Genomic DNA, 27,667 nt, shown 5'->3' on the forward strand with positions numbered 1-27,667 from the left:
ATCTATATTACCCTAGAGTTAAATGAGAAGAAAGGGATGGGATAAGGAAGAATGGGGGGAGTTGACAGAAGAGAGGGAAGATCGTGGGAGAGGACACTCAGATACAACACACTTTTGAACAGGGACAGGGTGAAAGAAGAAATTCGAATGGGAAGGAATAGAATGGAGGGAAATACAGTTAGTAATATTAACTGGGGGGAAAAATATTGAAGCAACTTCTTTGGTGGACTCATGATAAAGAAGGTAACTCATTCCAGAGACAGAGTCTTTGGAATCTGAAAACAGACTGAAGTATATTTTCTTCTTTCTCACTATTCTTGAGTTTTCTCATCTTTTTTTGGAGGAGAGGGGTTTATGTTCACTCTCACAACAAGATTTTTGTAATAATATAAAATAAATAAACAAAAAATTTTAAACTACGAAAAAAGAAAGAAATAACCTGCTTTGGAGATGACTCCAAAGTTTTTGTCCTAGTCCCCATGATTAAATACTTGGGGTTTCTTCTTTCTCCAGCATCCATGGGGCAACTCTTCTCAAATGAACAATTACTTCTGTTTTAGAAACTAAAACAAGTTTCTTAGAGTTCTACAATAGCACAATCTTGTTCATGTCCCTCTGTATAGGATACAGTTCCCACTCCCTCGATCACTGACCTAGTTGTAGGTCTATTATATAGGTTATACTCAAGAGAAGTTGGAAGAAATATTCTAATACAACTTCTATTCCAACTCTACCATACACATAGCTAAATGGTGCCAGCTATTAACTACATATTGGGATGATTGAATAAACAAAGCTTCATAACATGGAATTATCAAAAGATAATGATATCCTTAAGATTCTTCTTTTGATGGAAGACATTGTCTGAATTTTACCAAGCCTTCGAACTTTTTGAGTGAGAGATCCCCAATCACTCAAAATATTTTAGTCTGACAAAATACAAGCAAGTGATAAGTAGAGGGGATAGCTAGGTGACATAGTAGATAGAGCACCAGCCCTGGAGTCAGGAGAACCTGAGTTCAAATTTGGCCTCAGGGACTTAATAATTACCTAGCAGTGCAACCTTGGGCAAGTCATTTAACCCCATTACTTTAACTAAAAATAAAATTTTTAAACAAAAGAGACAAGTAGAAGAAAAATGGCTATTTCTAAATTACAGTTTGCATTTATTCTCATTAATAAAAATATCTTGAAAAGGCAATGCAAATAAACTCTGAGTTGGAGAGCAGACTGAATTGCCTTTTAATTCAAATTTTTAGCAATAGTTTTATGATGAATCATGCAATGCCAAAACTGAAAGAAAAAAGTGAACATAAATTAGTAACTTGGAATAATGGATAAGATAATGACTTTAAAGTCAAGAAGATCTGGGTTCAGATCTTACATCGGACATTTAAAATTTTTGTGATGTATGGCTAGTCATCTAGTCGCACTGAATAACAATTTCCTCATTTATAAAAATAGGAATAAAATAACACCTACCTCACTGGGTTGTTGTGAATATATAGATCAAGTTATACATACATATACATACACATAGGTACACACATTTGTTTATTTATTTGATTATATATATATATATATATTCAAATTATATTAAAGTACTTTCTGAACCTTAAAGGGTTATATACATATTAGAACAGTGATCTTTGTAGTTAAGAAAAATATTATCAAGCATATTTTCTGAGAGATGATCAGGAAAAGATGTGGTCCAATTATTCAACAAGAATGAATGATAAAAAAAAGAATATTCTTAAAACCAAGTAACAAAGTATTACCTATATTTTCTAATTTTATATTATATTCATTTCTCCATATACTCTTGGTGCTATCATAGAACCCTTATTTATAACAAGAAATATAGTGACTGAATCTAACAATACATGCAACATTTTGTACCTGGGTTAACCCACCTTTTTTTTTTAAATAAGGGAGGTCTGTTTCATCATTTGTTCTCTGGGACTGAAACTAGTCATTGTAACAAAGAAAGTTTGACTTGAATTTATTTGCATTTTTAAGAATCATTGTATACTTCATTCTTCTGATTCTGCTTACTTCATTCTGCATTTGTTTATACAAGTCTTCCCATCATACATTAATTTCCAGTATTCACTATTTGGGTATAATAATATTCTATTACATTTATACATCACAATCATACAACCCTTTTCAATAGATAGGTACCCACTTCACTTTATTTTTTCCTTTCTTTTTCTTTTTTCTCTCTTTTTTTTTCTACCACAAAATTTTTTTTACTATGAATATTGGGAATATTTAGAACTTTTCATTTTGTCTTTGACTTCCTTGCAATATATGCCCTGTAGAGTGATTAATTATTGGACAAAAAGTAAAAACCCAGCAAATTTTTCCTTCATAATTCCAGGTTGCTTTCCCATAAAGTTTGGTTTATAACATAGCTTTTTTCAACAGTTTATTAATGTTTCAAACTTTATACAGCATCTCTATTGTTCACTATTTTCATCTGTTGACAAATTTGCCACTTTGAGAGATAGGAGATGAAACCAGAATTGTTAAAACATGTCTTTTTTCTAATTATTAGCTATTTGGATAATTTTTATATGGTTGTGGTTATATGGTTTGAAAATTGTTCACATTCTTTCACTATCTCTTAGATTATGACATTTGGTCTTATAAATATGAGCCATTCTGCATATGTTTTTGAATAGCTTACATTTGTCAGAGATATTTGAAGCAAAGATTTTTCCCATTCCATAGTTTTTTATTTTATTCCATCTACATAGATAATTTTCATGCAAAACACTAAAGTAATCAATTTCATCTTTTATGATTTCCATTTTTACTTGTTCGACTAAGAATTTTCTCCCAAGTTATTTTTCTAAAATGTTCTAAACTATTTTGCTTTATTATTTTTATGTGACCTCTTATATTTAAGTTTCATATACAACAAAATTCATTATCTTTAACATTGTGTTGTATTTTGTACTGTTGTAAAATGTATTCTTCATTTTAGTTGAATAATACACAATCAAGAGAATTTTTTGTGTGAACTGATTTATTAAAGATAGGAGTGACTTGATAATACTTTGTTTTTAAAAAAGGGGAGTTATTTCTTCTGACTTCAGGGTCAGTGCTCTATCCAGTCCACCACTTAGCTCCAAAAGCATTCCTAAATAAAGTTTGGAAAAATGGATGTCCAGAAGTTTTTGTTAGGTTTATTAAATATCAGACTGCGGGGTTTTTTGTTTATACTGTGATTTATGTTTATCTCCTTTATTTCAATAATCTACTTTTTAAAAAAGTACTAGATTTTATATTTATTACTTCATAATATATCATGTCAGATCAGTTCTGTACTGCTCACTCCTAAATCACTACCTCCCCTACACAGAGATACTTATTCTTTATCTCTACTAAGAGGGTAGTTCAAAAATCTCCCCTCATTAATTAAATTAAAACTCAAAATGGAAGAATCTTCAGTTAGTCAAAGGCAGCTCATTCCAGAAACAGATTATTCACTCACCCCTTGGTTATTATTTTTTGTCTTAACATATTTCCCAATTTGTTTCTTTTTCTTTTGCTACAATTTTAGTACTTAGATATTTCATTTATTTGGGTTTTTTAAGAGAGGAAAGGCAGGACCATTACTTTGATAATTTTTTAGTCTACTATATCATATTTCAAATAATATTAAGAGACCTAGGGTAAACTCCAAAAGTGAATTTGCATTGTAGTATTTATGAGATGTCTAGGACAAGTTTCAAAAAGATAAGAAGGCATGAATATTGGTGTGAGCTACATTTTTAGAAAAAAAAAAAGACCATTAGATGTTATAGAACAATGGCCAGCTAGGTGGTGCAGTAGATAGAGCATCAGTCCTAGAATCAGGAGGACCTGAGTTCAAATTTGACCTCAGGTGCTTAATAATTACCTAGCTGTGTGACCTTGGCCAAATCACTTAGCCACATTGCCTTGCAAAAAAAAAGTGAATGTAGTGTTCATTAGATTCTGAAGGAGTTTGGGGGGGGGGGGTTTGTTTTGTTTTTTTTTCCTCTGGGGATAGCATTGGCTATGGTCAGTGAGTAGGGCTCTCCTAGCTCTCTGAACTACTGAGAGGAGCTGCATCCATCAAGGTTGATCAACTCACAGTATTGTTGCTAATGTGTAGAATGTTCTCTTGGTTCTGCTCCCTTTGCTCAGCATCAAATCCTGTAATTTATTCCATGCTTCCCTAGAGTCTGACCACTCATGGTTTCTTATAGAACAATAGTATAAATAACATTCATATACCATAACTTTTGTAGTCATTCCCTAAATGATGGATATACCCTCAATTTCCAATTCTTTGCCACTACAAAAAGAATAGCTATGAATATTTTGGAACATGTGGGACTTTTCCAATTTTTTTATGATTTCTTCTGGATATAGACCTAATGTTGGTATTGCTGGGTCAAAGGGAATCATCAGTTTTATTACTCTTTGGGCATAGTTCCAAAGAGCAATACTCCAGAATGGTTCAACAATTGTTTTCTTTAAAAAAAATATATTTATTTATTTATTGTGTTTCTTTAAGGCAATGGGGTTAGAGCGACTTGCCCAAGGTCATACTGCTAGGTAATTATTAAATGTCTGAGGCCTCATTCGAACTTGGGTCCTCCTGACTTCAGGGCAGGTGTTCTATCCACTACACCACCTAGTTGCCCCTCAACAACTATTTTCTAACTATTTGTAGTCATTTTGTATTTATTCTGTATATATTTCTTAAGGTACATGTTATCTCCCTTGAAATAATGGAAGCTCCTTGAAAGCAGAGATTCTTTGGCTAACTCCTCAGAGCCTTGAGAGTTGCTGACTCAGTAAATAATATCTGATAGTTGATTAATTGATTGTTCTCTGAAATAGTAGAGAAACAAGGGAATGAACCATGGGTCAGTATTTATTATTAAATGCAACCTTTAGTTTTGTTAACTAGCACCCAATTAGTAATCTTGTCACAGAGGATTAAAGGTTTGTTTGGGGAATTTTTTGTCTGTTGTTTATTGACATTTACTACTTCTCCTCCTGCAAGATATGAAACCCAGTGCCAAACCATTTGGCACAATGACCTCAAAGGTCCCTTCTATTTATACCATTTTGGAAAATTCGAGTGTCAAGACAAAGTGGTTGTGAAATTATCTATGCAGTTGACATGAGTTTTGAAAATTCAGCCTTTCTGCACATATCTATGCCTTTCTAAAGACATTTGAGACATTTGAAAATGTGAATTCTCTTGAGATTATAGACAATTTATAATTGTCATGCAAAATAATGTAAAGAACAGAGGCAATAGTTCCTAAAATTCAGGCAGAAAAAAGCTTCAGTTTGCTGTAAAACAAACAAATAAATTAATTCCTGATAATGAAAAGAGGTTAGCATTTTTAGTGGCAATGGGGGGAGACTAGGAAAACCTCAAATCATCTCATTACACAGATATTCACCAGATAGTGACCTTAAAACTATACAAGTCTCATGTTTGGAAACATAATATGCTGATTGCTATTGTCAGAAATAGATTTACTGAGTTTCTTGAAGAGAATTTTTAGAGAGAGAAAACATGTTTTCAATTATTCTGACCTCCAGGGTCAAATGTTTTAGAACATGATATCATTTTTCACTAATAAAACCCCAAACTTTTTCAGTGCTTGAGTTCATATCTTTAAATAACTCTAGCTTTGTCCTAGTGACCTAAGAGGTGTTACATACCAGGGAAATTCTTTTACCATAATCAAAAGCAATCAACATTGAGATGGGTTTGAAAACTAAATAAAAAAACCAACTTTGTTGTGACAGTTAACTAAATAGCTCATATTATTCAAATAACAAATTATGCAAAACAATGACAAAAAAATCATCATCTAACTTTAAACATGTTAAAATATAATTTTAAGGAGATAATTTTTTAAGAGTATAAGTACTAAAACCTACAATTTTGACTGGTTGTTGATACAGAAATTGAAGTAAAGAATAGAGTCTAGAATAATAGACTCCTGGGAAAGAGTCTTAAAGATCATTTGGTCCATTTGTTACATTAAAATAGCATTAGGAAGGCTAAGGAAGGTAGGCTAAAGACAGAGACTCACCTGAATTCTCCCCCAAACTCATACAAATACATTAAAATAACTCTAAACAAATGCTAGAATGGCAAAACCCACAAAATTACAAGTGAAATAATTTTCCAGTCCAAGATACTTTAGAAGGTTCGCAGGAAAGGTTTGTTTTTGCAGGATGAGAGAAGAGTTGGATCCAGTGCAGGCAATGGTATACCATTGCAGACCAGATTTCAGCAAATCAGGAATAGGCTTTGGGGTGATAGAATCAATGACAACAATAGCATTATTCAGACAATGAATTAGGAGATTTACAAGGGTTCCTTTGCTGGTAGCAAGGGCAAGACTTCACTGCATTGCCTATATTTAGATCTAGGTCATAGTCCTGGGTCTTAGTCCCAATGTAAGAAGGAACACCAGAACAGCAAAACTTGTACCCACAGAGGAACAAGGACTTTGGTCATATTTCCAGGACTGAAAAGAGTACTTGTGGTCACTCACAAACCAGGACACAGTACCAAAGAGTAATAAACACACCTCTCCCTGGATCAAACCACATTGGAAGATTTAGGAATTTGCAGGTTCACATCTGCACAAAAAACTCTGAAGCTTGGGACAATACCCCTTCTACTTGGGAAGCAAAGTTCCACTTTACTATAGAGTTAAAATTTAAGAAATAGGTCAGAAAATGGTCTCAAGTTATGGCAGGGATCAAAAGGGATTTTAAAAATCAAGAGGGATAGAGGGGGGTAAAGTGGTAGGAGAAACAAGAGTGATGCAAGAAAATATCAAAAAAGGAGTCAACAGCTTGACAAAAATTAGTGAAAAAAATAAAACCTTAAAAACAGAATAGGTCAAATGGTAAAGCACAAAAATGTAGGACAGAGAAGAATGTCTCAAAAATAATAATGGTCAAATGGGAAAAGATATGCAGAAATTCACTGAAAAGTTCCTTAAAAAGTAGAGTTGGACAAATGGAAAAGGAGGTGCAAAAATCTCCTCAAAGAATAATCCTTTAAAATCCTTTAGAATCAAGCAAATAGAAACAAAAGACTTTATGAGAAATAAAAAAAATCAAAGAAAATCAAAAGAATGAAAAAATAGAAGAAAATGTGAAATATCATGCTAGTAAAACAATAGAACTGGAAAAATAGCTACAATCAAGAATAACCTAGAAAAATTAGTATAATCATTCAAGGGAATAAATGGAAAATGAAATAGAGTACTTTCAAGCATTCTTGATGAAAAGATCAGAGTTGAAAAGAAATTGACTTTCAACTACAAGATGAAAAAGAAACATAAAAAGATAAATAGAAAAGAGAGGTCATAAGGGATTTGATAAGGTTAAATTGTTTATATTCCTACAAGGGAAATTATATTGATGACTCCTAAAAGTAGTATACATAAACTGAAAGCAGAGGTGTAAGTTGAAAGATTTTTAATTTAATGTAATCAAAATTAACTAGTTTGTTTTTAATGATATTCTCCATCTCTTCCTTCATCATAAACTGCTACTCTTTCCATATATCTGACAGGTAAACTATTTCTTGATCTCCTAGTTTGCTTATAATATTGTCTTTAATGTCTAAATTCTGAATCCATTTTGATCTTATCTTGGTATAGAGTGTGAGGTATTGGTCTAATCCAAGTTTCTGCTACACCAACTTCCAATTTTCCAAACAGTTTTTATCAAAGAGAGAGTTTTTTTTATCCAGAAGCTGGACTCTTTGGGTTTATCAAACAGCAGGTCTGATAATCATTTCCTGCTATCTCTTTTGCACTTAATATATTCAACTGATCCACCATGCTATTTCTTATCCAATACCAGACAGTTTTGATAACTGATGCTTTATAATATAATTTTAGATCTGGTAGGGATAGACCACCTTGTTTTGTACTTTTTTCACTAAATCCCTGGAAATTCTGAATTTTTATTTCTCCATATGAATTTACTTAAATTTTTTCTAAATCATTAAAGTAATTTTTTGGAATTTTGATTGGTAGGGTACTAAATAAGAAGCTTAAGTAGAATTATCATTTTTATTATATTAACTTGGCTTATCCATAAGCAACTATTTTCCCAGTTATATAAATCTGATTTTACTTGTGTGAGAAGCATTTTGTAAATGTTTTCATAAAGTTTATGAGTCTGCCTTGGCAGGTAGACTCCCAGTCTGAAGTTGCTTTGAATGGGATTTCTCTTTTTAGCTCTTTCTGTTGTATCTTGTTGGTCATATATAGAAATGTTGAGGATTTATGGGGGTTTATTTTATATCCTGCAACTTTGCTAAAGTTTCCAATTGTTTCTAGTAGTTTTTAGATGATTTTTTGGGATTCTCTAAGTATACCAACAGGTCATCTGCAAAGAATGAGAGGCTTGTCTCTTCCTTCCCAATTCTAATTCCTTCAATTTCTTTTCCTTCTCTTATTGCTGAAGCTAACATTTCTAATACAATATAGAATAGTAGTGGTGATAATGTGAATTCTTGTTTCACTTCTAATCTTATTGGGAATGTCTCTAGCTTATCCCCATTGCATATAATGCTTGTTGATGCTTTCAGATAGATGCTGTTTATTATTCTAAAGAACAATCCATTTATTCCTGTGCTCTCTGGTGTTTTTAGTGGGAATGGGTGCTGTATTTTGTCAAAGGCTTTTTCAGCATCTATTGATATAATCATATAACTTCTGATAGGTTTTTTTATTGATATAATTAATTATACTAACAGTTTTCTTAATATTGAACCAACCTTGCATTCCTGGGAAAAATTACATTTGGTCATAGTGTATTATCCTAGTGATAGCTTGCTGTAATTATTTTGCTAAGATTTTATTTATTATTTCTGCATCTATATTCATCAGGGAGATAGATATATAATTTTCTTTCTCTGTTTTGACTCTTCCTAATTTAGGTAACAGCACTATCTTGGTGCCATAGAAAAAGTTAGGCAGAGTTCCATCTTCACCTATTTTTCCAAACAGAATTGGAACCAATTGCTTCTTAAATGTTTGACAGAATTCACTTGTGAATCCATCTGGTCCTGAAGATTTTTCCTTAGGGAGTTCAATAATGGCTTGTTGAATTTCTTTTTTCTGAGATAGGGTTATTTAAATATTTAATTTCCTCTTCATTTAAACTGGGTAACTTATATTTTTTGCAAATATTCATCCACTTCACTTAGATTATCAAATTTATTGGCATATCAGCTGTGCAAAATAATTCTGAATCATTACTTTAATTTCTACCTCATTGGTGGTGAGTTCACCTTTTACATTTATGATGCTAGCAATTTGGTTTTCTTCTTTCTTTTTTTAATCAAATTAGCCAGAGGTTCAACAATTCTAGTGTTTTTTTCATAAAACCAACTCTTGCTTTTACTTATTAGTTCAATAGTTTTCTTGCTTTTGATTTTATTAACTTCCCCTTTAATTTTTAGAATTTCTGATTTGATATTAATTGGGTTATTTAATTAAGGGTTTTTAATTTGTTCTTTCTCTAATTTTTTTTTAGCTGCATGGTTATTTCATTGATTTCCTCTTTCTCTAATTTATTCATGTAAACTTTTAAAAATATAATATATCCCTTGACAACTGTCTTGGCTGTGTCCCATAAGTTTTGGTATGTTGTTTCACTATTGTCATTATCTAGGATGAAATAATTAATTTTTTCTATAATTTGTTGTTTGATCCACTCATTCTTTAAAATGAGGTTATGTAGTTTCCAATTAGTTTTAGGTCTATCTTTCCCCGGCCTATTATTGCATGTGATTTTATTGCATTATGATCTGAAAAGGATGTATTCACTATTTCTGCATTTCTGCATTGATTATTAGGTTTTTATGCCCTGCTTCATGGTGAATTTTTGTGTAAGTGCCATGTACTATAGGTAAAAAAATATATTCCTTTCTATCCCCATTCAATTTTCTCCAAAGGTTTATCATGCCTCAATTTCTAACAATCTATTTACCTCCTTAACTTCCTTCTTGTTTATTTTATGGTTAGATTTATCTAAATCTGAGAGCAGGTGGTTGAGGTTTCCCACCAGGAGAAGTTTGCTGTCTATGTCTTCCTGCAACTCATTCAATTTCTCTAAGAATTTGGATGCTATACCTCTTAGTGTATACATATTTAGTATTGAAGTTGCTTCATTGTCTATGGTACCTTTTAGGAGGATATAGTTTCCTTCCTTATCTCTTTTAGTGATATCTATTTTTGCAACTGCTTTGTCTGAGATAAGGATTGCTACCCCTGCTTTTTTCACTTTAGCTGAAACATAATATATTTTGCTCTGATCTTTTACCTTACTCTGTATGTATCTTTCTGCTTCAAATGAGTTTCTTGTAAACAGTATATTGTAGCATTCTGGTTTTTAATCCATTCTGCTACTCACTTACATTTTATGGGAGAATTCATCCCATTCACATTCAAAGTTATAATTACTAACTCTTTATTAACCTCCATGCTATCTTCCTTCTGTTTGCATTTTCCTTTTTTTTGCTTTATCCATATTCCCCAGTATTTTGTTTCTAAATACCACCACCATCAGTTTGCCCCTTACATCCAACCCCCTTCCCTTTCTTTCCCCTTTCCCTTTGTCCCTTCTTCCTTCCCTTCCTCCTGTTAGTTTCCCTTTCCCTCCCCCCTTCCCCCTTCCCCTTTTAATACTTGAAAGCTAGGATAAGTTTCTTAACTTAACTGAGTTGTGTATGTTAACTTTAAGCCAAATCTGATGAGAGTAAGATTCAGGCAGTTCTCACCTCCTCCTTTTTTCCCCTCTATTGCAATAGGTCCTTTGTACCTCTTTATGTATTGTGATTTACTTCATTCAATCTCTTTCATCCTCCTGTCTCTTTACTATCCCCCCTTTTTAGGAGGTATTGCTTTTAAATCATTCTATCAGAGTCATGATTAATTCATGAGTGTCCATTATTTCTGGATAAGTATTATCTCTCTAATAGAGATTCAATTCTTGAGAGTTATGAGAGTCTTTCTCCCAGGTGAGGATATAGCCAGTTTTATCTTCTTGGATAGCAGTTTTTTTTTCTTTACCCCCTCTTTTTTTAAAAAAAAACTTTTTCATCTGTCTCTTGAGTCTCCTGTTTGAAGTCCAAATTTTCTATTTAGCTCTGGAAAGCTCAGGAAAAGTTTGAAGTCTCCTATTTCATTAAATGTCTATCTTTTCCCCTGGAAGAGAAGGCTCAGTTTTTCCAGATAGTGAATTCTTGGCTGCATTCCAAGCTACCTTGCACTTCAGAATATTGCATTCCAGGCCCTTCCGGTCCCTTAATGTTGATGCAGCCAGGTCCTGTGTAATCCGTACTGTGGTTCCATGGTATCTAAATTGCTTCTTTCTGGTTGCTTGCAGGATTTTTCTCTTTTGTCTGATAGTTCTGGAATTTGGTCACAATATCCCTTGGTGTTTTCATTTTGGGATCCCTTTCTGAAGGGGATTGATATATTCTTTCAATAACTATTTTGCCCTCTGGTTCCATGATATCAGGGCAATTTTCCATCACTAAATCCTAATCTAGCTTTTCTTTCTCTTCAATATTTCCAGGGAGTCCCAGTGATTCTTAAGTTTACTCTCCTAGATCTGTTCTCTAGATCAGTGGTTTTGCCGATGAAGCATTTTACATTTTCTTCTATTTTTTCAATTTTTTGGTTTTATTTAACAGATTCTTGTTGTTTCATGAAATCATTAGTTTCCACAAACTCCATTCCTTTTTTCTTTTTTTTTCTATTTTTAGGTTTTTTCAAGGCAATGGGGTTAAAGTGACTTGCCCAAGGTCACACAGCTAGGTAATTATTAAGTGTCTGAGGCCAGATTTGAACTCAGGTACTCCTGACTCCAGGGCCTATGTTCTATCCACTGTGCCACCTAGCCACCCTCCATTCCTTTTTTAAAGAAGAATTTTCTCCATTTACATTTTGCAACTCCTTTTTCCGGTTGGTCATTTCTATTTTTGAAAGAGTTTTCCATTTGTCCAGTTGAAGTTTTGAGAGAATTATTTCCTTTTGCATTTGTCTAATTGCATTTTCCAAGGATTTTTTTTTCTTGGTGCAAGGTGTTAACCTTCTCTTGAGTTTCTTTTCCCAAATTTTCCAATTGATTTTTAAACTCTTCCTGATTTCTTCAAGGGAGTCTTTCTGGGCTGGAGACCAAATCATATTCTCCTCAGAAGTTAAAGATCTCTCTGAGTTAGGGTCTTTACCTTCCAGGTAGTTTCTATGGACCCCCCTTTTCGCTGGCCTTTCTTCATTTTCCTAAAATCTTGTATTGGGGGAGGGGCTGGTTCACAGAAGTTTGGTGTTGAGATTCTCTAGAGGCTATTGCTCCCTGGGCTTAGTAACTCCAAGTGAGATGGCCAGTAGGGGGTGCTGGTTTCTTTCTCTGGAGTCTCTATGACCTTGATTTGAAGCCCTCTCCCTAGGCCTGGAGGGAGAGGGTGGTGCTGCTGGATACTTTTATCCTTGAACAACGTGGACTGGGCCCTGGGGCAAGAATGTTAATTTCCCTATTCAATTGAGGTGAGCTCTGCTGCTCACATCTGAGCCTAGGGGGGCAGGGGGGAGGGTCTCTTACTGTATTTGTTCTGGGAAGAGAACTCTGCTGAAATGAAAGTGTGGAGTCTATGGTCCTCCAGACTAGTTGAGCCTAGAGGATGATTGTCCAGTCGGAAATCTCCCTCCAGTCCTACCAGAGTTCCCCAGACTGCTGTTCCCACAGCCAAAGCCTCTTCTGCCTTGTTGACTCCTGGACTGTGGCTTACACAGTCAAAGCCTCCAGCAGCTGATCTTAGGTTAGTCCATCTCTCATCCCACCCTGCTGGCTCTCTGCTCTCTGCTCTTGGCTTACCCTCAATCCGCGAACATAATTGTTCTTCTCCTAGATTCTTTTTCTGGGTTTTGTCAATCGAATTTCTATTAAGAGGTTTGTTTCATATTATATATGACAGAAGACCAGGAGACCTTAGCACAGTGCAGGTCTTCTCTCTGCCATCTCGGCCAGAAGTCCCAACATTTTGTAAATTTTAAAGTACTATGTAAGTGCTAGATGTTATTACATAATGAATAAAACAAGTATTGAAAAATAGAAATGATGAGCAAGATGCTCTCAGAAAAACATGAAAGACTTACATGAACTGAAGCAAAGTGAAATGAGCAGAACCAGGAGAACATTTTACATACATACATACAGCAATACTGTATGATGACACACCATAAATAACTTAGCTATTCCAAGACAATTCTGCAGGACGTATGATGAAAAGTAGTATCTACCACAAGATAAAGAACTGTTACATTCTGAATTCAGATCAAAGGTACTTTTTCTTTATTTTTCTTGAGGGTTTTTTTGGTCTGACTTTTCTTTCACAGAATGACTGACATGAAATTTTTTTGCATGACTACACATGTCTAACCTATGTCAAATTGCTTACTTTCTCAATGAGGGCAGGAAGGAAGGGAGAGAGAGAATTTGGAACTCAAAATTTGAAAGAAATAAATGTTAAAATCACTTTTACATGTAACTAGGAAAAATAATGCAATATATAAAAATTGCATTAGTAACTCCATTTTGCCCTTATCTGCCATTTTGAAAGGTTAAGTTTCAACTTTTTATAAGTCACCTGGTTTCAAGAAGCACAAGATTACTTCCCGCTCCCAAATCCAAAGATCCTGATGCTTCCTATCAATGCAGCTCCCTTAAGTTGTATAATTGTAGAAACCAAGGTTCAAAATCCTTGTGGTGAGAACTTGGACTTGATTTATTTATTACCATTGCATGTCTTGCTAAATTAGTTGTTTTCTGATTGTAACTCTGTGTCTTTATTTTACTGTAACATATGTCACTAAAGTCTACCAAAGTAGAAGTCAGGACACTGGAGAGAAGGGAGTGGTATGTTCTAACCACAAGAGGGCCAAACTTAACCCTAAAGATTATGTAATTAACATCTCAGAGGGTGATAAGATAGGTAATTTCTCAACTTCTTTGTGGTAGCCAGTCATAGGCTCTGCCTCCAACCAACCTCCACTACCCTTGACTAATTACAGCCCAATATGTCCCCATTGTATCTACTTCTGCTGCCCTGCTAGTTTCTAATCCTTCTCCTTTTTGTCATTCAAACTCAGGGAAGGTATAATCTAACCTTGATGAAAACTTCTTAAGAAGGCTGAACAAGAAGTCATAAAGAAGTTCATTTTAGGAGAAATGAGTGAATGGAATTCCAAACTACATTTGGAGAAAAGTTTGTGAGAAGAAATTTTTAAGGGAATTAAAGAGATGAACTGAGTGACTTTAAATAGTATCCTGAGATAATCACTATAATAATCTAAGAAAAAATATTTCTGGGGAGAATTGAATAAGTAGACTGTGATTTCAGAGTTTTGAAGGAGTCAATACTTGAAACAATGATGAAAGTGATTCTTGTCAGAACCTTTCTCCTTGATTTTTTTTGGGGGGCAAGGCAATTGGGGTGAAGTGACTTGCCCAGGGTCACACAGCTAGTATAATGTCTTTGAAGTCACATTTGAACTCAAATCCTTCTGACTCCAGTACTGGATTCAGAGCTACCTAGCTGTCCCTCCCCCCTTTTTTATAAAGCACAAAGGTGACTTTGAACCTTATCTTCCTCACAGTTGACACATTGTTTAAATATTTAACTGTTCTCATACTGCTTGTCCTTTGGTTTTGAAGAGGACCACACCAACCACCAAATGATTGGAAATGTGAGTTATACAATTATGTCTATTAAAGTGAGGGGTATGGTGCTTACAGCATCTTTCATTTCTTGCTTTTACCAGAATTGTTCCAAAGCAGGATCTGATTTATAGGAAATAGGACTATTGGAGATGGTCTGGCTGCTCTGGGAGTCTCTTGGCCTTAAATAGCCTTAATTCCTCCCATATCAGTGAAGCTCCCTGACACATCAACACCAGGCAAGCATTAGCCTGTGCTATGTGGTGACAGAATGCAACAAAACAAATACATCATAACCTGTCTCTTCATGGACTGAGTAATCATCAGGCTATTTTCATATTATTGCTATTCCTAATTATATGAGCTGCAGCATCAATGGGTTCATAAGTCTAATGTTAAGAGTTTGAGACAAATGTTATAATAAAAAATTATAGGAAAAAAATTTCCCTTCTTGTAAAGTAAGAGGGAGCTCAAAGTGATTTAAATAGAGAGATTTTGCAATTTAGACATTTTCTTAGTTAATTCTATTCAAATTGCCTAGATTGCCTTTGAATTGAGGAAGGGAATTGGGCCAGGAAGAAGTGCTAGATATGTTTGTTCCTGAGATCACTTGAGAGATATTTTCACACTTTATACCAACTTTACCCCCAAAAGATTGCTGCAAGTGAACCAAGTGCAGGTTATTGCTCACAGTCTGCATCATAATCATACATTTCAAAATGATTCCTTTTGTGGGATCTTGTTCATGGAATTGTTTTAGGTAGGTTTGTTGTAAGCTCCTCATATTTTCTACATTCTAAGTTGTGAAATAAAGGATATTCTTTGCCTGGAACACATTAATTCCTTGAGAACAAGAATTTGAGACTATTTTTCTCACATCTATAGAAACTTAAACACAATATATATGAAACTACATTCTGAAATTTCCCTTAAAAACTTTAGGTAGTTGCAAAATGAGCTAAAGATTTTCTAAGAAGACCTCAAAATTGAACTTAGTCCTTATAAATTTAAAGGTTAGGGCACTATGAGGCAACAAATTCCATAGTGGATAGAGCACTGGACCTGAATTTAAATCTGCCTCAGAAACTTACTAGCTGTGGAATTCTGGGGAAATCATCTTAACCTAATTGCTTCAAAAAAAAAAAGATTAAGGTACTGGAATTTAAGAAAATCTATGGATTTAGCAATATGTATTCATATTATTCAAAGAAAAGTTCCTGATATCCTTACTCTTAGCCTATTTACTCTTACTTTCTGGTTACATTTCTAAAATGCTTCATTGTCCCTGGCTTACCAGACCATAGAAAATAAGAACTAATATATTGGTGTATAATAGAGTTAGGAACAATGAAAAATGGTAATTGGTAATCTGAGCCTATACTCTCCCACTTTCTATGAACTGTAAGAGTAAGTATTTTCTCAGCACTGAAGAACAGTTATACTTACACTAATAACAGTAGAAGACTGTGTTTTACTTATATTTATATATTACAACTACAGTAAGTCATATGTTGTGTGCATATATACAGAAGGGAAAGAAATTGAGAAAGCATGCATACTTTTGCAAGAAGAAAAGGTAGATTACATAATCATTGCAATATTTAAAATTTTTATACACTTGAACAGAATGTTGAAGGCTATAGCACTGGCAACAGCCTAAAGTTGAGGCCAAAAAGTGAAAGTAAAATTTACCTGACAGCCATTAAAGGATGAAACATGGAGCAACAGTTCTACCTGGGAGTACCCTTCAAGGATCAGGAGGAAAAGTGTATCTCATTGAAAAATTGAGAATGCAGCTGAGTCAAGACAGAGATGGAAAAGCTTTAGTAGAGTACCCCTTTGTAGCTGACTTGAACTTTGCACTTTGAATTATTCCAAACTCCTTGACTAGATCTTAACCTATGTGACAATAGCCTTCCTTATTGCTCAAAGCAGGCAGCATAAATACTAACAAACTGCATAGGGGGTCTAATAGAACAATAAGATGATCCTGAGTCATTGAGAAACAGTTAAATCATGTATAGCATATGGATATAGATAAAAATATATTTGAAGAATCAATGTCAGAATTGGAGAGGAACTCAGAACTTATCATCCAGCATAATACATTTCCTTTTTCTGTTGTATTTAGTTTATTTGACTTGAGTGGAAGAACCCTTTTCCTTTCCTAAATGATTTTTAAAAAATAGTTATTCCTTTTTTTAACATTCTTTTAATTTTAAATTTTAAGTTCCAGATTCTCTCCCTCACTCCTATTCCCACCCCACCCCCATTGAGAAGGCAAACAATATATCAATTATATATGTGAAATCACACAAAACATATTGCTATATTAACTATATTTTCCCAAAAAAGCAAGAAAATTATACTTTAATTTGCAATCAGAGTATATTCAGTTTTCTCTCTGGAGATGGATAACATTTTTGCATCATGAGTCCTTTGGAATTATCTTGGGACATTGTGTAGATAAGGGCAGCGAAATCTTTCAAAGTTGATTATCATTACAATATTGCATTTACTGTGCATAATGATTTCCTAGTTCTTCTCACTTAACTTTGCATCATTTCATATAGGTCGTTATGTTTTTCTGAAACCACCCTCACTCCTTATCATTTTTTATAGCACAATAGTACTCCATCCATCACAATCATACCTCACAGCTTGTTTGGCCATTCCCCAATTGATGAACATTCCCTCCCTATTCAATTTTTGCCACTACAAAAATAGTTGTTATAATTATAAAGGTCTTTCTATAATTATAAAGGTGTTTCTATAATTAAAAATGTCTTTTTCCTTTTCATCTTTTTGGGATATAGATTTAATAGTTGTTTTGCTGGATTAAAGGGTATGCACAGTTTTATAGCTTTGGGCATGATTCCAAATTGTTCTCCAGAATGGTTGGATCAGTTCACTATTCTACCAGCAGTTCAGTAATGTACTTATTTTCCCCCATCCCTTCAGCATCTGTCATTTCTGATAGGTGTGAGATGATAACTCAGGTATTTTAATTTGCATTTCTCTAATCTATAATGATTCAGAGCATTTTTATGCAACTATAGCTAACTTTGATTTCTTCTTCTGAAAAGTCTAATCTATTTCTGGAACAACAAATAATACACAAATATACAAACCAAAAAACCTGTTCTCTACAACATCCCCAACTTTCCGGTCACTATTTAAAGATTTCCATTGGTAAGGACATAGAATCTTCTGAGGCTGTCTATTTTGGGAGAGCTCTGATTATCATATGTCATGGTATCTAGCTCTCTTCAACATCCTGTCCACTTTTCTATGAACGAGCCCCAGTTGGTCAATACCCTTCCTAAAATGTAGTATCCAGTATTGATCATGGGTTCAGATGTTATCTAAACAAATACCTTGAGACTATTACCTCCCTTGGTTAAGATACTACACTCATATATGAAGATTACATTTGCAATTTTGATTATTATATCAGACTGTTGATGCACAGAATCAGCAAGCCTTTAGGCTTTTCAATTTTTTTCCATAAAAACTGTTGTTTAGTCATGGCTCCTCCATTTTATATGGGTAATTGACTTATTTTAACCTAAGCATATAACTTTATGTTCATCCCAATTAATTCCCAATATTTAAGCCTATATAGCTCTATTTGAATCCTGTCATCCAACGTGATAGTTATCCCCCTCAACAATAGATCTTTTATAAATTTATTAACTTTGTTATTTTTCCCCTTAATCCAAATTATTGATAAAAATGTTGAAAGGCACAGGGGTAAGGATGGAGTAGTGGACCATTACAATCCCTTTCTTCCCTAAAATTCTTTGTCTGTGATTGTGGGATATTTAGTCTTAAAAAAGGATGACAGAGTCAATAAAACTTTAATTGATGAAATGATTCCCAAAATATCTTTTCTGGAGATGTATAACTCCTTTTTATTAAGTGTACTAGGTTATAGTTTTATATCTAAGAATCTTATAACTGCTAGCACTTTTACATTCCTTGAGAAGTATAAATGAATTGATATTATTTGCTATTGATTATATATGTATATTCACTCATATGAGCATATTTATACATAGCTCTATTAAAAAATAAGACCTTTGGGGCAGCTAGGTGGCACAGTGGATAGAGCACTGGCCCTGGGGTCAGGAATACCTGATTTCAAATCTGACCTCAGACACTTAATAATTACCTAGCTGTGTGGTCTTGGGCAAGCCACTTAACCCCATTGCCTTGCAAAAACAAAAACAAAAACAAGACCTTATCCCTTATAACATTGGAAGTATGTTTCTTTCTTCTCTAAGGCAGCTAGTTGGTTCAGTGGATGGAGAGGATGTTGGAATCAGGAAGACCAGAGTTCAGATTACTTTTAGATACTTCCTAGTTGTGGGGGCAAGCCATTTGATCTCTGTCTAACTCAATTTTCTCAACTGTAAAATGAAGATGATAAGATTACCTATTTCCAAGGATAAAATGAGATAACATTTGTAAAACATTTCTGCCTGAAACATAGTAGATACTCAATAAATGCTTATCACTTCCTAGTGGAATCTGAGCTCTGAGTCCAAAGCAAGATAAAACAAAGCAATATTATGAGACCTTTGATTTCTCTATTGAACAAACAGCCCTCTAAGAACAGCTTCCTGAGGAAAAAAAATCACCTCAACAAAATGCTGAACAAGGGATTATCCAGCCTTAGTTTGAAGACCTCCAATGAGAGGGAACCTAGCTCATAAGACAACCCATTTTTCTTGGAATTTGACTAATTATCTGTATAAAGTCTTTTATTTATAAAACTAAAACAATTGGTTGAGAAGGAAAACATTTGGTCAACTTTCTGACTTTGTCTCATGCCACCAAATATTTACATTTTTATTGAACTGAATGATCGTTGTACTAAATACTTGCAGTATTACAAAACTAAAACCATAGCCTTCTTAATAAAATTCAATTTAGTTGAAATTTGAGATTCCCTTAACCCTACTCCCTAGAGGGGACATAATATAGTAAAAAGGGCCCTGGACTAGAACCAGGGAAACAACACTTCTATTCCTGACTGCCCCTCCCCCCACAACTAAATGACTTTTGGCAAGTCACTGATTTTCTCTCTGGGACTGATTCCTCATGTGGAAAATGAAGAAGTAGGACTGGATAACCCCTAAGGTACTCATTGATTCTCATATTCTATGCTCCTAAGCCCAGAATGACAGACAGGATCTCAACCAAGATTTCTTGTCCTGGTAAGATAATGACATTCCTGGGTTTGGGGGATCAACTGACAGATCTAAGAATATAATAGAGACAAAGGCAGAATTATTTCTTCATGAGATCAAACAAATGAAGATTTTAAGGGAAATGATTATTTAAAGAACCCATCTGACATCTATCAAGAGACATATTGAAAGGTATAAATGAGAAACCCAAAGACCTGAAAATGTTACTGTTATGTAATTAAAAGGTTTCGACAAAGTTATTATGAAATGCAAATATAATGCTTCCCTCCAGAAACAAAAATCTTTATCATAGGGTTTTTTCCTTGTCCTGTGTTTACCACTTCTGTGAAAAACAGCTATAGTTGTAGACAAAATATAAATATGTCTCAAAAAATAACAAAAAATAGGTTTCTATCTACTAAAGTTAGGAAAAGGTCAGAGTTAAAAAAAATTATCATTCCTACATTGAGTCTAACTCCCCTCTACTCAACTAACTTGGTAAATTGCATTATATGATCATCAGTGATTCTGAGACCTCCATCCAAGAAAGAATATGGAAAATAGAGTCTTAGAACACTTTTATACTTGGATCCCTTTTCTTGTAAGTAGTGAAGATAATATAATTTTATATCTGGAATAGCCATGCTATGGTCTTCAGAACCTTCTTTTCTGAAGATGAGTGGATGTACAGCTGAAGGAGAATTCAGATAATCATTGATTCAGTTCAACTAGATTCTGATCTATGGATGAATGGAGAACACAGAAATCATGCAAAAGAGAAAGAACAATGATAAGCATAGTTAGAGAGCCAGATTTTCTTACTAATATTAAAAAGTGTTTCTAATTTTTATATTTTATTTAGTATCTTATTATTTTACTGAAATAATTCTCTTGACTAATTTTTGTTAAATCTCAAGAGTTTTTAAAAAAAAGCTTTTATCCTTGTAAAAAAAAATCTTGTAGGAAACCAGGAAAGTTAAGAGGTGGAGGTTACCATGCTCCAGCTCTTCATTCTGAAAAGCCTCCCTCTGACCCTAGAATTCACCCTTAAAAGTATTTTTCACCCCTGTGGCTTCTTCCTCTCATTGGAAGTTTCCTTATAAGACCTCCATTTATCAATAGCACCCAAGTCATCCATGTCACATTCTTCTTCAGTCTGCACAATGGACTTGATCATAGCCCTGGGCAGAATACTTTTATCTTTCCCCCATTCTTTTCAGGTTCCTTTGGTGTGCTCTTCATTAGAATGTAAATACCTAGAGGGAAGGCATTATCTTTTTACTCTATTTGTATTCTCAGACCTTACCACAGTGCCAACCTTATAATAGACACTTAATAAATGTTTACTAACTGATTGACATCAACTTTTCCTTTTTTTAAACATTATTATTATAGATGACATTTATAGCATTGTAAAAATAATATTGGAAGCAGTAGATATTTTACTTTCTTCCTGATCTTATTAAGAAATTCAAATATTTCTTTATAAAAATGACTTTTTTTTATTTTGATAGATGTTATAGAACATATTTAAGGAAAGGTCCTTTTATAGAACATATTTAAGGAAAGATCCTTAAGCCAGAAATGAAACAACAAAAGTTCCTTCTCTCCCTCTTATTTCCTCCTGTTCACCCTTTGCTTTACTCTCATGTGGCAAACTGTACTACTTTGTGGCATTGAATGCTGGAAGCTGTTTTTGCCTACCCCTTATCACAGTATGTATTGCACCATGCTGTATATGTGGCAAATTCAGGTCTGAAAAAAGTTTCTTATTTAATGTAAATAGTTTTTTGTTTCCAACAGAGCAGTTTCTGGCACACTTATGCAATATTACTTAGCTTTTTTTAAGAGCTTGGTAATGCAGATGATTACTACTTTTATCCCAAAGTTGTTCTGATTTTATTGCCATAAGCATGTGATTTTTAATTTTTGGAGAATCGATGTAATTATTTTAATAGTTTTCCTAATATTTAATCATATATGCATTCTAAATGTAAATAAGTGTTTGTAGCCTCTTTGCTAATACCTAATTTAATATTTTTGCACTAATACAAATAAGAAGTATGAGCTTGATGCAGAACACAGTAACTAACTTATGTTGGATTTAAAAGTCATATCCTTTTGGACAGGAAAGACTAGTGAATAGATCATCACCAGTGCACAATGAGTACTGTCTTGGCCACTCCTTGGAGAACAATCCCCTGCGGCTTGCTTATTGGAGATTACCTGGAGCCAGGTGCTAAACCACTCCCCAAGAGCCACCATTGGCCAGTCCACTGTGGAAATGAATTTAAGTAAGGGCACCTGGAAGAGAAAGTCTCTTTCTCTCTTTACTTTTTTTCCTTTTCTTTGAAGTTTGGGCATTTTCTTTCTCTACTAGAGCTGTTGTAGATGGGATTTGGGGTCACCAATTAAAGAGAGAAAACAAAGGAATTTGCATGCTGCCTGGGATTTTAAAAATAGCTCAAGATTTTCTACAAATTATTACAAAGTAAACTGGTTAAAAGTTTTCTCCTCCCTGAGAAGCAACAAGCACTTTTGGACAGGGTGAATAACAAAAGACTAGGCAAGGTTCCTTGGGAAGTATTTAGCTGCCTTTCTATTCAGTGTAGACTTATTTAGAATCGATATTGTTCCACTATCTTGGGTGATTTATTTTTACTATTGCTTAAATTAAATGACAGGCATTATAACTCTTATGCATTCAGCTAATAAATTTTGTACATACTTTAATTCCATATGAACTATTTTTGTTCAAAAGATATTTATTGTGTGAATCTCATAGGTGATCTTCACTTTTAATCCTCCTTGCAACCCTTACCTATTATATGGACAAAGTAATTCTACAAACATTCATAATTACATTGTTTGCAATTATTATTGTAAACCTATTGATGCAAAGAATTATGAATATTGGAAATTTGTAATTAGGAACAAATTTTATAATCTTTTATGCTGTCAAAATTTGTCAGTGTAGCATTCTATCTGCTCCTGAGATTTAAAGTGACTCCTATTGTTTCATTGTTAAATGCAAAATTTGTACCGTGTCTCCTCATTCCCAACCCTCAGTTTCCAACCTTCAACCTAGTTTTGGTCACATGGGGGAGGGGATTTCCCCCTTGCCCCCATGGCCCAGATAAAAAAGACTATAAAATCTGGCCTAAACACCCCTGTGGGTTGCTACCCTCCCTGCCCCAGTTAGCTTTCCCTGTTTTGCTTTCTCTCTTTCCTTATCTCTCTCTGTCTGTCTCTATCTCCTGAGCAAACTTGCCTAGCCTTATGTTATTCACTTTTGTCCTCAAAGTGCCTGTTGCTTCCTCCCGGAGTAGAAAAAGTTTTAATCTGTCTACTTTGCAGCAATCTGTCATAAATCCTGAGCAGTTTAAAATCCTAGGGCTCATCTGAATTCATTCACTAACCATTGATCTCTATTGGAGACCCTATTTCTTATCCACAACACTATCTCCTGGTTATAAAAAAGGAAAGATCAAGAAAGAAAGGGAAATAGAGAAAGAAAGGGAACTAGAGGAATAGAAAGAGAAAAACCAGTACTAAATAACTGCAGTTTGTTTTGCTTTGAATAAACTGATTCTTATTTCCTCCCTTACTTCTCCTTTCCTGATCCAAATCAAATCCTGAGTTTTAGCCCCACCCCCAAGACCAATCATTTTAAGAAATCTACTTTTTAATTATATTTTATTTTGCTTAAGGTGACCCTCTCCTTAATTCTATAACGTCTTCCTTCTTAGTCAATCTAGTTCTCTGTATCATACTTTCTCAATTTTAGTCTCTTTCCACTTTTCCTTGCTCAGCCAAGATAAGTTTATTTCCTGAATCCTCTTTGCTCCCTAACTGAACTATTTATTTTAATGACTTCCCAACAGTGCATCTTAATTTTAAGAAATACAAAATCCTTTCCTTCCCTTATCCTTCTTTTTTATTTTTCTTTTTTTAACACCCCAGAACAGACTATATCTTTCTTTTAATTCAATTTAATAAACATTTGTTAAACTGCCTACTATGTGTTGGACAAGGATAACAAAGACAAAAATTTAAATCTTTTAAGCTATTCAGTCATGCTTAACCTTTCCTAAGATGATTCTCTACTTTGTATTTGCATTTCAAAGGCTATTCAACTTAGTTTTCTTCAAAGGAGCCTATGAAAATCATTAATTCTTTTACCAGTAGATCTTTCCATCTCGTTATGCTCAATTTGGAGAATAAGTTGGATTCTAGTCATTATCATATTCTATTCTTCCTTATATTCCTGCTCTTCCTTTAATTTTTTTTCTCATTATTTATCCTAGAAATTCTGATGTTCTGACAGCTCTTTAGACACTAAATTCCATAAGAGCAGGGATTTTTTTTAATTTTCTTTGTATCCTCAAAGCTTAACCCAGCATTTGGCATCATGTTGTTGTTTGTCATTTCAGTCATGTCTGACTCTTCATGATCCCAGTTGGAGTTTTGTTGGAAGAGGAACTAGAGTATCACAGAAGAGGAAAATGAGACAAAAAGGATTTAAAGTAGACAGCTAGAAAGTGTCCAAGGTCAGATTTGAAGGGGAGGATAAATCTTACTGACTCCCAGGTTGATTCTCTATCCACTAAGCTACCTGACTCCCACATAGAAGAACTGGCATGTTGTGTTCCACCCAGCTAGCTTATCCTTTATTCACAAACTATGACTTGATTCAGTCAGATTGTAGTCAAGTTCTCAGACGAACGTTGAAGAGTTGAGTGGCAAAGATGGAAATTCTCTGTTTATTAAACCAAATACAAGTGCTTAAATATCCTCCCCAGTCCCTGGTACATTCCCACTCCCATAACACTCTCCAATTAACCAGTAAAACAATGTTCTGGTGCTCGAGGACACCAGGTGATAAAGGCTTCTTTCTTCAGGCCAGTACTCCCACAAACACAATAGTCCCTTACAATCCCCCCCTTTTTTTTTGCAGTGAAGTTCCTTAATTCAATTACGTAAGGATGCCACATAAGTTGTAAACAAAAGTTCAAAAATAGTATAAACAAATGTCAAACAATAGTAAAATCAACTAAGCATCCAAGTCAATTAACATGCATTATTAAATTTTACAAAATAATATTTCCATCATCATATTATGCATGAATCCACAGATTTATTGCAAAAGGGGTCATTATTTGTGATATTTCCCTTACCACCCCTTCAAAACAATGACAAGTTAATTCCAGGCTTTAACATTACCGTATTCAAATAGCTTACATATTCACAAGAGAACCAAACACTATTAATAAAATTTCTTTGCAGTTAGAAAAGAATATCACGTAACTGATAAATATATTCCCTTCCATAAATGTGTGATGATAGACGAGACAAACCTTTTTCTTTTGCAAACAAAAGACCTTTCAAATTAAGAAAATTCAAAAAGCTAACTGTAACTATTTCAGATCTGATTTACACACACACACACACACACACACTTTCAGGAGTTTAGACACTGACACACAAACACAGAAACAACTCTCTTGCATCACATTTACCAAGCTGAGATTGATACCATGGCAAGTACCAGATCTCAGAATATAGAAACATTTTTCTGCCTCTCCAGGCCAGTGGAGGGATGTAAAATGTTATATTGATGTTTGACTGGTCAAGAAAAATAACTTTTAGAATCAATCAGAGTTTCTTGAGGAACCTCATATACATTCATGAAAATCTTGAAATAGCCAATCAAAAAATTGAATGAATTCTTAAACAACTTCACAAAATTCAAAGTTATCTACTCTATTACAGAGATATTAGCTATAAGCATAGGCTTCATTCAAAAGATGAAATCTGTATTTCCCAGTCCCAGGAAAAAAAGTCTTCTTCCCCTTTTTTCTTAACTGATTGACCATGAAGCTTCCCATTCAATAGCCTAAGAAAAACATGGTCATTGCCCAACCCCCCTCCCCAAACCAGGAAGAAAGCATGGGGCTCCCTTTATTTCTAAAACAGGTTTGGTTTGGGGGGGGGCGGTGTCTTACCCTTCCTGCAGCAAAGCATGCATACCTTCTGAGACATAGGTTTGAGTTTCAAAGTTCTAAAAAGGAAGATTTCCCTTCTCCTTCCCCCCTCCCAATGCAGAGGGTGGGGGGTGACAGAGAATGCAAGAGAACATTTGACAGAATAAGAGAGAAAAAGAGTTCCACCCAAAGGTTTTCATGAGAACAATTACTTCAATGAAACTAGCTCCATCAAAAAAAGATTTTCTCATAGAAGGAGTGGGAATCACAGTGTTTGGTACACCTGTTGTGACAACTGTGGTGACAGCTGGGATGGTTGAGACTGAAGGTGAAGGTTTAGCTATAGAATTAGTTGGAGATGGATTGGTAGCAGGTTCCACTAAACAATGACTTGAGTTGTTAACAACAGTACAATTTGGAGTTGTTGCATTTTCTGAACAGTAGCCAGCACCATTACAATTTGTCCAATAGCATGGGACATTTTTGCTCTCCACACAGGAAGTGCAGTTAGTGTGTACACAGCTTTCTGGTGCCAGAACAAGGGTCATGTGTGCTTGATTGTGGGCTGGAGAGTGGAATTCATTGTGGCTTCAGGAGTGGAATTCGTTGTGGGCGCTAGAGTGGACATCAGGGTCAGCAGCATGGATAAGGAGTCTCTGAAGTTGGCCGTATATTTAAGGGTTTGGGTCGTGCTTAGCAAGCGTAGCGTGGCCAGTCAGGCAGTGGCGGCCAAAAGGAGTGGTCAGCAGGTCCCCCGCATCCCATTCATGGCACTGGTGCTCAGGTGACAGAGTGCAGCTGAGGAAGAAGCTCCATTCCCCTGTGGCACTACCTTGGAGACTTCACTTCCCAACTCAACAGCAGCCTCAATCAAAATATTTGTGCTAATTTTTGCCCCTAATTGATGCAATATATCTCTTCCCCATAATATTGTAGAGAGTCCTTCAACTATGAAAGGAGTGACAGTCCCTGCTTTATCTTCTTTTCTCCATTTCAAGGGTTGACAAGAAATTTGTTTCTTGTTGGCCTCCAATGCCTAAGCGGTTAGTATAGGTGGCTTGTTTAGGCCAAGCTTGTGGCCAGTTCTGTACAGGGGAACACAGTATGATCTGTCCCAGTATCAATCAAGCCCAGGAAAGCAATTCCTTCTACTTGGATAACACAAAGAGGTTTTTCTGAAGAAATCTTAGTAGTAAACATAGTTTCATTGTTGTTTCTCAATTTTGGCCCCTTTATTAGCTCTTTGCTCTCTTCCAATTTATACAAGATCCTGAGAAAACATGTAGCTGAAGCTATGCATTGGTTCTCATTTATGTAGCTATCATCATCATTAGCATTCACTTTTGCAATAGAGAAAATTTCCCCCCTCACCTGCTTTACTAAAGGTATAATGTAAGTATAATCTGGATTTGGTGGAGCCAAAATGATTGCAAACTCCTTATCTGCTTATCATAAAGGATGAATAGGCACTTCAATAAAAGCATGTGGAGGTACCCTAAATTTCCCAGCACTTCTAATCATTAGTTTTGTATGGGTCAGATTGCTGCCAAAGCTGCATGCTGGTTTTTCCATTTCCATCCCCTTCTGGTCCTGAAATGTCATACCTCATGATTGTTTTTGAGGGACCCCTGGGAGAGGGTCCCTTTCCCCCATTTAAATTTCCTTGTCTACATTCTGATGCCCGGTGTCCTACCTTTTTGCACTTTGGGCATGGAGTTTTAGGAA

At 34.7% G+C, this 27,667-nt stretch overlaps 1 long non-coding RNA gene and 1 pseudogene across 4 annotated transcripts in view; both read right to left on the minus strand.

Annotated features, from left to right (window-relative positions):
* Nucleotides 1-27,667, minus strand: part of LOC141502105 (uncharacterized) — an 86,956-nt gene that overhangs the window by 34,392 nt on the left and 24,897 nt on the right. The gene's annotated exons all lie outside the window — the stretch shown is intronic.
* Nucleotides 1,278-26,711, minus strand: LOC141503476 (sialomucin core protein 24-like; annotated as a pseudogene).

Source organism: Macrotis lagotis, chromosome X, assembly GCF_037893015.1.
Source record: "Macrotis lagotis isolate mMagLag1 chromosome X, bilby.v1.9.chrom.fasta, whole genome shotgun sequence".
NCBI classification, from domain to species: Eukaryota; Metazoa; Chordata; class Mammalia; order Peramelemorphia; family Peramelidae; genus Macrotis; species Macrotis lagotis.